Here is a 12,786-nt window from a genome sequence, read left to right on the forward strand (position 1 = left end):
TACCCAACAATGCAAATATAAGATACTAAAATTGGTCATGGTTTTATTGGAAAGATGCCCTTTTTATTGATGAAACAATAGTGTATTCTTTCATTATTTAAAACACACCTCACCAGTCCTTGTCACCTTGTATTTGCAGATTTTTTCAACCCGTAACATGTTACTAATTGCCATGGTAACATATAAACTTCTATTAATGAGTCAGGTCGTCAGTACAGACGAGCAATGATCAATGCCTGATTAAAAACGATGATTTTTATTTTTATTTTTATAATTATGTATTTTTGTTTTCTGCTTTTTTAACAGTTTTATGCCATGTGAAGCACTTTGTTTTTGGTGCCTCACAAAAAGCAAAGAAAAAAACAAACAAATGTGTGTGTTGTGTGTGTGTATGTGTCACGAAGCCTGTCATTCAACAGAGGGACGCAGCATAATTTTACACAACGCCACAATTTTTCAGCAGTAACGGTATGGCATTATTAAGATCGGAAGGTAATCAATTAGATTACTTGTTCTTCTAATTTATTTAACGTTGTTATTCCTTTCTGGCTCTACTATGATCAAATATTGGCATGCAGATTTCCTCAAGACTGAACTCTTTCATGGATTAGAAATTATGGGCGGACTGAACACGTTCATTTGAGTTACAACACTACTTCCGATTACCTGCCTCCCCGACTGCCCTTTGTCCTGCAGGTGTCCTTTTGAAGCATTTTAATCAGAAATTAAATACTGGGAATGTTATTTTTTTGCAAAACAGAAATTGAAATATTCATAAATGATGGATATTAAGTATTCAATAATTCCACAAATTACCCTCCAACCACTGCCTCTATGGACCAGCCTCCTCGTTATTGAGAAGGCACTCGCAGATACAGGGTTTTAGCTTCTTATGCGTAACCATTCTGTCTTGTAGGGATAACCCTGGTATTGTTAATCACCCGGGACTGCTTTTGGGGATAATAGAACAAGTGACAAAGATCACGACTTCTCCACTGCTGTATACTCTAATGGATCTTTTAAGTAAAAAAAAAGTAAACTAGGATACCATATTATGTAACATATATAATATATATTATATAGTATATGTTATATAATTAGAGGTGTTTTCATGCATTGTTGTAATGTATAAAAGTAGTATTTTATTGCATATATTTATCACAATCAGAAATACTTTATTGATCCCCGAAGGGAACTTATAAAAATACTATATATATATATATATATGTACCTCCAAAACCACAGCAAGCCCATTGTTTACAATCAGAAATAGCGGTGTCCGTTTATGGCCAAGGCTAGCGTTATTAAACAATATACCGTTGAAAAGTAAGACGTATACTTTCATTTAAAACCATTAATTACTGAACAATTTAATAGAATAATTATATTCGTATTTGACAGATATGTGATAGAACTTTAGCCAGAAAGTGTCGAACGTGGACCACAGTTCCGTTAGCTGATGTGAGTTTGCCTATTTTTACCTAACTCAGATCCACAATGGAACCCCCCCTGCTGGGGGGGAAATCTCTTCTGCTCGAGAAGCTGGAGGGATTTCCTCATCAATGCTGGCCTTACATTTCGTGGAAAAGATTTTTTTTTTCAAATCAGCGGTCTGTTATTCTCGGTAAGTGATATACATATATGAGTGGTAGAGCAACTGTTGCCAAGATTGACATTTGTTTTTTTGTCTTAGCCTCTCCCCGGTCTTGTGTTGTTTGATCCTGTCTTGTGTCCTCCTGTGTGCCTGCTTGTTCTGTTTTCCTGTTTAGTTGTGTAGTATGGTTTCCTGTCTTGTCTAGCTTTACTTTGGCTTGTCTGATTGTCCTGCCCGCCCTAATTTGATTCACCTGATGTCTCACCTTTTCCCCATTACCTCATTATTTAACTCCTTGTTCCTTTTGTTGGTGCTTTGTCATTTTGTCCGGTTCCTGCATGCAGCCTGTTTCACGCCGGTCGATGACAGTCCTGTTGCCGGCTTCCCTCCCTGCTCCCAGTATTCCCTGTATGTTTCCCTGCCCCGTCATCCTGCCTGCTTCCCTGCGCTGTACCCTGGACCCAGTTTGAACTGCGTGCAATTGTTTTGTTAAAGTTTTTTCTATTATAGCGTTTTGTATGTATATGTTGTTCACATTCTATTTAAAAAAAATTCAAATAACCAACGCAGAGTCTTTTTCCTCTTCTAATCTCAACATGTCAGAGACGCGTATCATGAAAATATTTATGACAACCCTGCACACCCAGGTAGCTTTGGTGGTGTAGAACGCCTCTGTAGAGGGTGCATGCTGAAACGGGCGAGACAGTTAGCGTAAAAAGGTCAAAGACTTTTTATCAGGAGAGACGCATACACCTACACAGGCCAGTCGAATACATGTTACCAGAAACAGTTTTTGTACCACGCCTTTAAACCAATTTCAACCGACCTATGCGACACGCAAGCCTAGCAGATATAATGACGGATTAATTATTTATTAACGTCATAGATGTGTTTTCCCAAAAGGCTTACGTACGCGCTCTAAAGAGAAAAACTGGATCCATGTTGGTGCCTTTAGTCAATTTTTGAAGAGTCAGACGCCCTTAAAACTACAAACCGACGCAGGAAAAGATTTATTAACAAACGTTTTGAGGCTCTGATGAAAAACACGGCAGCATCACACATTTTTCCACAGCTGGCGATCTCAAAGCCTCTGTGGTTGAACGATTTGATCGCACTTTAAAAAAGCCGAATGGGAGATATTTTACAGCTAACAACACCATGCAATATCACGATGTCTCACGACTTGTGAAAGGGTTATCAGCGTATCACATCAGCATAAAATTTTGCCTACGGCAGTAACTGCAGAAACGTTGATCAAGTGTTTGAAAATCTGTACGGTAATCATTGCAACACAGAACCGAATTAAAGAAAAATTTTGGAGGGGACCTCGTCCAAATATCAAAATTGAGAGGTGTGTTTTTGATAAAAAGTATGAACAGAGTTTTTACGGACGAAGTGTTTCCAGTTTCAGAGTGCATACCCTCGTGGGCCTCCTGTGTACAACTGAGGTTATACGTGAAGCCATCCAAGGTTCTTTTATGAGGCAGAGTTGCAAGTAAAAAAGGAAAGAAGTCTACCACGTCGAGAGGTTCTGAACAACGTACCGTGAGAGGCGAAAAACAAGTCTTTGTACTTTGGAAAAACTGGCCTGAGAAATTCAACAGCTGATCAAGGCGAGGAAATAATAAATGTATAAGAATCGCTGTGCTTTTGCATCATGTACGGTGCAAAGGCACTGGGTTTTACGTTCCGCTGCCCTCTAACGCCAGCCTAATGTCTTCAAAGATACAAAGTTCCAGTTAACCGCATAGATTTAGCGCAACATATCGATTCAAAGAAAATGGGAGGTTGCCTTATGGAGATTTCATATCCTCACACCTTTTTAATATACCCAATGAGAAATGCCTACTTTGAATGGCGAAAAGACCCTTGGAGGTGAACCTGAAAGCGGGTCCAACAGCAGGGTTCAGAGGAGTTATTAACAACCCGGATAGCTCAAGACAGAGTTAATGGCTTTCTTAGGAAGATTGGTTCTGATATATGTCGCAGTTTAGTTACATTCAAAAGAGATTTGAATTTCGCGAGGTAATTACCATCTACGATTTTATCTCTCGTCAGCCTACATGCTTGGATTTGAGGCAGGAACATGGATCGATTACGAAAAGATGGCTCCCTACCCCTCGGACTGAGGAGGTCTTTATCATCTGTTTTTATACCAGACCGGTCAGTTATCAGATGGTCGGTGATGCTTATGCCCCGCTCTGAGAACCGTGGACATTAAAGGATATACGGTGACAAACCACGCAATTCCCCCTGTCACTAAATACCATAACCAAGCACACATTGAAAACATTAATTGAGATTAAAGTAGGATCAAAATTACTTTGAAGTCACACCTCCGGGAAGACTCTGGTGAAACTCCATTTTAGACCTAGTTTAAAAACAGGGGTATACATAAATTATCTGATTTTCCACATCATTCAGTATCATCTAATCCTGGTGACAGATATCGATACGATGCAGACTCGAGAGGATCCTCACAGATTTGTACATTATTACGAAAGTCAGGTGGGAGAAATTTACCGGTTTTATGGAGCCCCCTGTCATGTACTAGCAGCATTGCTTCGGATGTGTTCGTCGTGTTGGAAAATGTGTCACCGGTGACCAAAACAGAGGGGTCAGGGGGATTATGGTCTTGGCGTAGACAAAGGAGACCCCCAGGGAACGCCTCTCAACCTCTAAAAAAACACTCTGCTAGTAAAAAGAGAAAGACATTGCGGAAGAGAGCAGACAAGAGGAAGTCCCCCTAGAGCTCTGACATATTTAATTCAGATTTTGTGAGTTACAAAAAAAAAATCATGGCTCTGTTACACCATAAATCCCCAAGTGCACCCACAGCACCTATAGCCCAGCAGTCCATCGAAGATTAACATACACTGGTACATACACGCTTTCCCCCTTGTCAGCTATCACAGACGGAGGTCTTAAGATTTTTTATCCCAGAACGGTGAAAGTATCTGGATCTGAACGATATTTTGCTACATCTCCGTGTGAAAATCACCAACGCGACGGACACATGGGACGGTGGCCTTATCAACTACCCTCTGAATACATCTTCGATCATGCGACGTTATTTTGGGGGAAGATTGATCTCACATCAAGTGCCACACACCCCTACCGTGTCATGATTAACACTACTCCACTTTTCAGGAGATCGCTAGCGAGTCAGTTTCTCACCCGGTCTTTTTACAAAGACACCCGCCGGGGCCGTAGACTCTAGAGATCGACAATGGTCCCGATAGAGGATTAAACAAGAGATCCCTTTCACGCACCTCTAATTCACACGGAACTACACCCCTGACTGTTCCTCTCCACGGGATGTATTTTTACTAGAGACTTTGTGCTGACTCTGTTGAGCTGAGAATTAAACTAACTCGTGCCAGAGACCTTCTGGTCTAATGGGTACTATGACTCCCCTTTCGTCTGAAATACTGGGGCATCTCTATTTGCCAAAAGTGCAGTATTTCCAGCCCGTGCTATGTTCATGCATGGAAGGTAATGGTAAAGGTAATGCTCTCTACCCTGTCTCACCGGCCACGTAAAACATACTCGTACGGCAAAAACATAAACTATTATAACGGTCCATAACTACAAACCGACGCAGGAAAATGATTTTTTTAACAAAGTTTTAATGAAAAAACACGCATCACACTTTTCCACAGCTAGCGATCTCAAAACGTTTGTTAATAATTCTTTTCTGCGTCGGTTTGTAGTTTTAAGGGCGTCTGACTCTCTTCAAAATTGACTCAAGGGCCTCACACATCGTATATCCAGTTTTCCTCTTTACGAGCGCATACGTAAGCCTTTTTATAATAATTATATCCGCATTATTATCTGCTAAGGCTTGCATGTCGCATAGTCGGTTTGAAATTGGTTAAAGCGTGGTACGAAAACTCTGTTTCTGGTAACGGTATTCTGGACTGGCCTGTGTAGCGTGATGCGTCCTCTCTGAAAAGTCTTGACCTTTTCACACTCAACTGTCTCGCCCGTTTCAGCATGCACTCCTCTACAGAGGCGTTCTACACCACCAAGCTACCTGGGTGTGCGGGTTGAATAAATTTTTTTCATGATACGCGTCTCTGACATGTTGAGATTATAATGAGAGAAAAAGACTCTGCGTTGGTTATTTGAATTTTATTTATTAGATTCTAACACTATAACACAAACGCTATAATAGAAAAAAACCTTTACAAAACAATTTGTGTTAATACATACCAAGACACAATACAACATGTTTAAAAACGTATCAAAAAGAGGAAACAAACTAATGGTACACTAACACATGTGATCAAATATAGAGTTTGTGCAACGAGGATCTCTAGAGCACGCTCATCTCAACGTGCAGTTTTTTGAGTTCATCCTAACTGTTACAAGTGTTTTTTGCAAAGTTGGCTGAACAATCTACATACAGGTGTAAAAACGAGTATGTGCGGTTGTCACTCGTTAGTTCTTTAAAAATTTCTCCCCCTCCTGGAGATACCTCGCTTCCGGTATGTCTCATGTCCTTATGTTATCATTTTCCGCGTTGGGTGAATTTTACTACCTAGTAATCTGTAATCCATTTAAAATGCAGTACTACTGTGATTAGCTTGTCCCAGCCCAAAGAAATTAGTAATGTTTCGTGTAAGCCACTTTATTTTTTCGTTTAGACTGATTGACATAGCCTTTAAAAAGGCTGTTGAGTGCATAGAAACTGCAATAGAAGGCTGACATAACGAAGCTCCACGGTTACTGTGGCCAAGTGTCAAAATGAGGTCTGTGCCGCTGACAGTGTGTAAGATGTCCCTAGAGCCGTATTCAGGAGTTTCAAATCACATACACATTTTCATTGGCCCCATAGGAGTGACCAGTTCCCAATGGCTTATAGATGGGCTTAGCCTATTCTTCTACGACTCTGGGGCGAATTCGAAGCTACATTCCAGTTAGCTTTTCTCCTTCATGAAGCAGCTACACGCTTAATGGCAGCTCCCGTCCATATACTATGAACTTTGGGTGCATTTTTTGACAGTTTTCACTGGTTATGAGGAGCATATGTAGAGAAAATATGGTGATAGTGATCGTTGGTTTAGTGTACATTAAGCCACGCTAAGCTTTTTTTTCACGTTAAGCTTTTGCCTATAATACTACCTTAATGAAGTCAGAACGCTTAATGTCAACTACCGTCACATAATATGACTTTTGGTCTGGATTTTTTGACATTTTTCACTGGTTGAGAAAGCAAAAGTGAGGAAAATGTGATAAATGATCTGTTGTTTTAGGTACAATTAGCCACGTTAGCTTTTTCACGTTACAGCTTTTTCCTTACATATCCCTTAATGAGCAGCACCTTAATGTCACGCTACCGTCATAATAGTAGTGACTTGGGTCCTGATTTTTGACAGTTTTCACTGGTTTTTGAGAGCACTATTGTGAGAGAAATTGTGTGTAATTGATCGTTGTTGAGGTACATTAATCCTTGAGCTTTTCACTATTAAGCTTTTTCCTTACAATACCCCCCCCCTCCCTTAATGAGCAGACACGCTTAATGCACTACCGTCCATAATAATAGTACTTTTGGGTCTGATTTTTGACAGTTTTCACTGGTTTGAGGTGCAGACTATGTGAGAGAAGATGTGGTTATAATTGATCGGTTGTGTTAGTACATTAATGCCACGTTCGCGTTTATCACGTTAAGTTTTTCTTACAATATCCCTTATTTAGTAGCACATACGCTCTAATGTCAGCTACCGCCCATAATAATAGAGCCTTTGGGTCTGATTTTTTGACAGTTTTTCACTGGTTATAGGAGCAATTGTGAAGAAATTGGTGAATACGTACGTTGTTTAGGTACATGTAAGCCACGTTAACTTTTTCACGTGTTAACTTTTGTTCCTTACAATATCCTTATTTAAGCAGACACCTTTAGTCAGCTACCGTCCAAAATAGGACTTTGGGTCTGATTTGTTGACAGTTTTCACTGGTTATGAGGACATATGTAGAGCACATATGGTGATAATTGATCCGTTGTTGTAGTGTACATATAGCCACGTTAACCTCTTTGTCACAGTTACGTTTTATCCTTACAATATCCCTTAATGAGCGACACACGCCTTAATGTCGTCTACCGTCCTATAATAGCGACTTTGGTCTGATTTTTTTGACAGTTTACACTGTTATGAGGAGCATAGTGATAAAATATGGTGATAATTGATCGTTGTTAGTACATTAAGCCACGTTAACTTTTTTCACGTCTAAGCTTTTTTCCTTACAATATCCCTTATATTAGTCAGACACGCTTATGTCGCTACCGTCCATAATATATTACTTGGTCTGATTTTTTACAGGTTTTCACGGTTGAGAGCAAGTTGTAGAGAAATATGGTGATCAATTGACCGTTTTTGTAGGGACATTTAAGCCACGTTCAGCTTTTCACGTTAAGCTCTTTTCCTATAATTCCCGTATTAAGCAGACACGCTTTATGTCAGCTACCGTCCATATAATAGGAAAAACGAACTTGGGTCTATTTTTGACAGTTTTTCACTGTTTATAGGACATATGTGGAGAGAATATGTGATATTGATCGTGTTTAGGTACATTAGCCCGTTAATCTTTGCCGTTAATCTTTTCCTTACATATCCCTTTACTGAGCATACCACCGTTTTGTTAGCTAGCGTCATAATAATAGGACTTTGGGAGTCCTGATTTTTGGACATTTTCACTGGTTATGAGGAGCAATATGTGTCAGAAATATGGTGACAATCTTGGTCGTTTTAGGTACATGTTGCCACGTTAAGCTTTTTCCATTAACTATTTCACTACAGTATCCTTTATTAAGCAGACACGCTTATGTCACCGCCGTATATAGGACTTTGGTTCTGGTTGTTTGACAGTTTTTCCACTGGTTCTGAGAGCACTATGTGGAGGAAACATTGGTGATATTGATCGTGTTTAGGTACCTTAAGCCACGCTAAGCTTTTTCACGTTAACTGTTTCCTTATAATTCCTTAATGAAGCGACCAGCTAATGTCAGCTACCGTCCATAAAGTAGGACCTTTGGGTCTGATTTTTTGACAGTTTTCACTGTTATGAGCGCATAGTGCCAGAAATATGGTGATAATTGATCTTTTTGTAGGTACTTAGCCACGTTAAGCTTTTTTGCACATTTAAGCTATTTCACTACAATTATCCTGTTAAGAAGCAGACCGCTAATGTCATCTACCGTCCATAATAATAGGACGTTGGTCCTGGTTGTTTTGACAGTTTTCACACTGTTATGATGTCTATGTGAGAGCATATGTTGATACTTGAACATGTTTAGATTGCATTAAGCACACTTAAGCTTTTTTCTCCAGACATAGACACCAAATTGAAGAATAACAGACGTTACCGTGAGATACTTTCTATAATAGTTGGAATTCAGTTTATTTTTTTGCCAGTTTAAGTGTTTATGGCCAGATTGGCCATGATTAAATCTGTGATGATTGATCGTTGTTTAGGTAGCATTACACCACGTTAACTTTCACGTTAAGCGTTTTAGAACGTCCCCGTGTAAAAGCCCCTCCATCTACTTTAATCTCATATAACTTTCTCTTCGATGTTTTGCATGGATAGAAAGGTGTTGAAATGGCTGGAATAAGCTTCGTGTGAGATCCGTTTCATCAACGCAGTAAAAGTTTTCCGTTTAGAAGTCCTCCTGAACCACATTCACGCATTGGTGCTGTCTCGATGGGATGGTCATGCGACACCCTCTCGCCATCTCAACTTGGTACCGAGAGGAGTTTTGTTCAGCAATGGAGCCCTGCTATTTTACACCTTTAACTGACCAGTGTTGAGAGCCACCTTCAGATCGGCATGGCCTCCTTCTCAACGCTTGTTACGATCAGAGAGAGGCTGATCGATGTCAGTTTCGTGATTCCACATGGAGCCTCCGAATTCTATCGTCCTCCGTATACTCGTTGTATTTTTTGCAGAGTCGGATGATGGTCGTTGGACTGCCCTGGGAAGTTTCAGTTCGTGAACCTGTTTCTTCTCTCTGCAGCGATTTTACCATTTTGCTCGAGGTTGTCTCTTTTTAAGGGTGTGGTATCGTCCCATGGGCTGGCGAAGGCGTGTTTTGGCTCTGCGATGATGGGGGCAGATTTGGGGGACATTTTTCTCATCAGGGTATTATTCCCAAGTTGCAACTGTGAAACATGTAAGTGATGTGTGTGTTTTTTTGGTTTTTTTCAAACCGACTGATCCAACTTTTCACTCCATGCTTTAGCGGTACAACCACAAAGTCCCTGAAAACCCGCAGTGAACAGATCCAAGACAAAATACCATTTACTTCTTCACGGTAACATATAAACTTCTATTAATGAGTCGAGGTCGTCAGTAACAGACGAGCAATGATCAATGCCTGATTAAAACGAGATTGATTTTTATTTTATTTTTATAATTATGTATTTTTGTTTTCTTGCTTTTTACAGTTTTATGCCATGTGAAGCACTTTGTTTTTGGTGCCTCACAAAAAGCAAAGAAAAAAACAAACAAATGTGTGTGTTTGTGTGTGTAATGTGTCACTAGAAGCCTGTCAGTCAACAGAGGGGGGACGCAGCATAATTTTACACAACGCCACAATTTTTCAGCAGTAACGGTAATGGCATTATTAAGATCGGAAGAGTAATCAATTAGATTACTTGTTACTTCTAAGTTATTTATAACGTTGTTATTCCTTTCACTGGCTACGACTATGAGTCAATATTGGCATGCAGATGTCCTCAAGACTGAACTCTTATCATGGATTAGAAATTATGGGCGGACTGAACAACGTTCATTTGAGTTACAACAACTTCCTGATTAACTGCCTCCCCGACTGCCCTTTGTCCTGCAGGTGTCGCTTTTGAAGCATTTTAATCAGAAATTAAATACTGGGAATGTTATTTTTTGCAAAAACAGAGAATTGAATAATTCATAAATGATGGATATTAAGTATTCAATAATTCCACAAATTACCCTCCAACCACTGCCTCTATGGACCAGCCTCCTCTGTTATATGAGAAGGCAATCGCAGATACAGGGTTTTAGCTTCTTATGCGTAACCATTCTGTCTTGTAGGGATAACCCTGGTATTGTTAATCCACCCGGGAACTGCTTTTGGGGATAATAGAACAAGTGAAGACAAAGATCACGACTTCTCCACTGCTGATACTCTAATGGATCTTTTAAGGTAAGAAAGAAAAGTAAACTAAGGATACCATATATTGTAACATATATATATATATATATATATATATATATGTATATATATAGAGGTTGTTTTCATGCAATTGTTGTAAATTGGTAAAAAGTAGTATTTTATTGCATATATTTAATCACAATCAGAAATACTTTATTGATCCCCGAAGGGAAACTTATAAAAATAAGCTATATATATATATATATATATGTACCTCCAAAAAACCAGCAGAGCCCATTGTTTACAATCAGGAAATAGCGGTGTCCGGTTATGGCCAAGGCTAGCGTATTAAACAATATACCGTTAGAAAGGTAAGAACGTATACTTTCATTTAAAACCATTAAATTATCTGAACAATTTAATAGAATAATTATATTCGTATTTGAACAGATATGTTGATAGAACTTTAGCCAGAAAGTGTTCGAACGTGGACACAGTTCCGTTAGCTGATGTGAGTTTGCCTATTTTTACCTAACTCAGATCCACAATGGAAACCCCCACTGCTGGGGGGGAAATCTCTTCTGGCTCGAGAAGCTGGAGGGATTTCCTCAATCAATGCTGGCCTTACATTTCGTGGAAAAGGATTTTTTTTTCAAATCAAGCGGCTGTTATTCTCGGTAAGTGATATATCATATATGAGTGTGAGAGCAACTGTTGCCAAAGATTGACAATTTGTTTTTTGTCTTAGCCTCTCCCCGGTCTTGTGTTGTTTGATCCTGTCTTGTGTCCTCCTGTGTGCCTGCTTGTTCTGTTTCCTGTTTTAGTTTGGTAGTATGGTTTCCTGTCTTGTCTAGCTTTACTTTGGCTTGTCTGATTGTCCTGCCCCGCCCTAATTTGATTCACCTGATGTCTCACCTGTTCCCCATTACCTCATGTATTTAACTCCTGTGTTCCTTTTGTCTTGTGCTTTGTCATTTTGTCCTGTTCCTGCATGCAGCCTGTTTCTACGCCGGTCGATGAGCAGTCCTGTTGCCGGCTTCCCGTCCCTGCTCCCAGTATTCCCTGTATGTTTCCCTGCCCCGTCATCCTGCCTGCTTCCCTGCTGCTGTACCCTGGACCCCAGTTGTAACTGCGTGCAATTGTTTTGTTAAAAGTTTTTTCTATTATAGCGTTTTGTATGTATATGTGTTCAAATTCTAATTTAAAAAAAATTCAAATAACCAACGCAGAGTCTTTTTCTCTCATTCTAATCTCAACATGTCAGAGACGCGTATCATGAAAAATATTTATGACAACCCTGCACACCCAGGTAGCTTTGGTGGTGTAGAACGCCTCTGTAGAGGAGTGCATGCTGAAACGGGCGAGACAGTTGAGCGTAAAAAAGGTCAAAGACTTTTTATCAGGAGAGGACGCATACACGCTACACAGGCCAGTCAGAATACATGTTACCAGAAACAGAGTTTTGTACCACGCCCTTTAAACCAATTTCAAGCCGACCTATGCGACACGCAAGCCTTAGCAGATTATAATGACGGATATAATTATTTATTAACGGTCATAGATGTGTTTTCCCAAAAGGCTTACGTACGCGCTCTAAAGAGGAAAACTGGATCCGATGTGGTTGAGGCCTTTGAGTCAATTTTTGAAGAGTCAGACGCCCTTAAAACTACAAACCGACGCAGGAAAAGAATTTATTAACAAACGTTTTGAGGCTCTGATGAAAAAACACGGCATCACACATTTTTCCACAGCTGGCGATCTCAAAGCCTCTGTGGTTGAACGATTTGATCGCACTTTAAAAAGCCGAATGTGGAGATATTTTACAGCTAACAACACCATGCAATATCACGATGTCTTACAAGACTTGGTGAAAGGGTATAATCAGAGTTATCACAGCAGCATAAAAATGGCACCTACGGATGTAACTGCGGAGAACGTTGATCAAGTGTTTCAAAACCTGTACGGTAAATCTATTGCAACACAGAGGACCGAAATAAAGAAAAATTTTAAGGAGGGGGACCTCGTCAGGATATCAAAATTGAGAGGTGTGTTTGAT

General features: G+C 39.8%; 1 long non-coding RNA gene across 2 annotated transcripts in view; it reads left to right on the forward strand.

Annotated features, from left to right (window-relative positions):
• The window catches only part of LOC116689783 (uncharacterized), a 13,408-nt gene extending 2,647 nt beyond the window's left edge, over positions 1 to 10,761 (forward strand). For both annotated transcript variants that reach the window (XR_004332094.1, XR_004332095.1), the window contains one exon: positions 10,670 to 10,761. This is a non-coding gene — a long non-coding RNA (uncharacterized LOC116689783). The remainder of the gene's footprint in view (positions 1 to 10,669) is intronic.
• The last annotated feature ends 2,025 nt before the right edge of the window (positions 10,762 to 12,786 follow it).

Source organism: Etheostoma spectabile, chromosome 5, assembly GCF_008692095.1.
Source record: "Etheostoma spectabile isolate EspeVRDwgs_2016 chromosome 5, UIUC_Espe_1.0, whole genome shotgun sequence".
Classification (NCBI taxonomy): domain Eukaryota; kingdom Metazoa; phylum Chordata; class Actinopteri; order Perciformes; family Percidae; genus Etheostoma; species Etheostoma spectabile.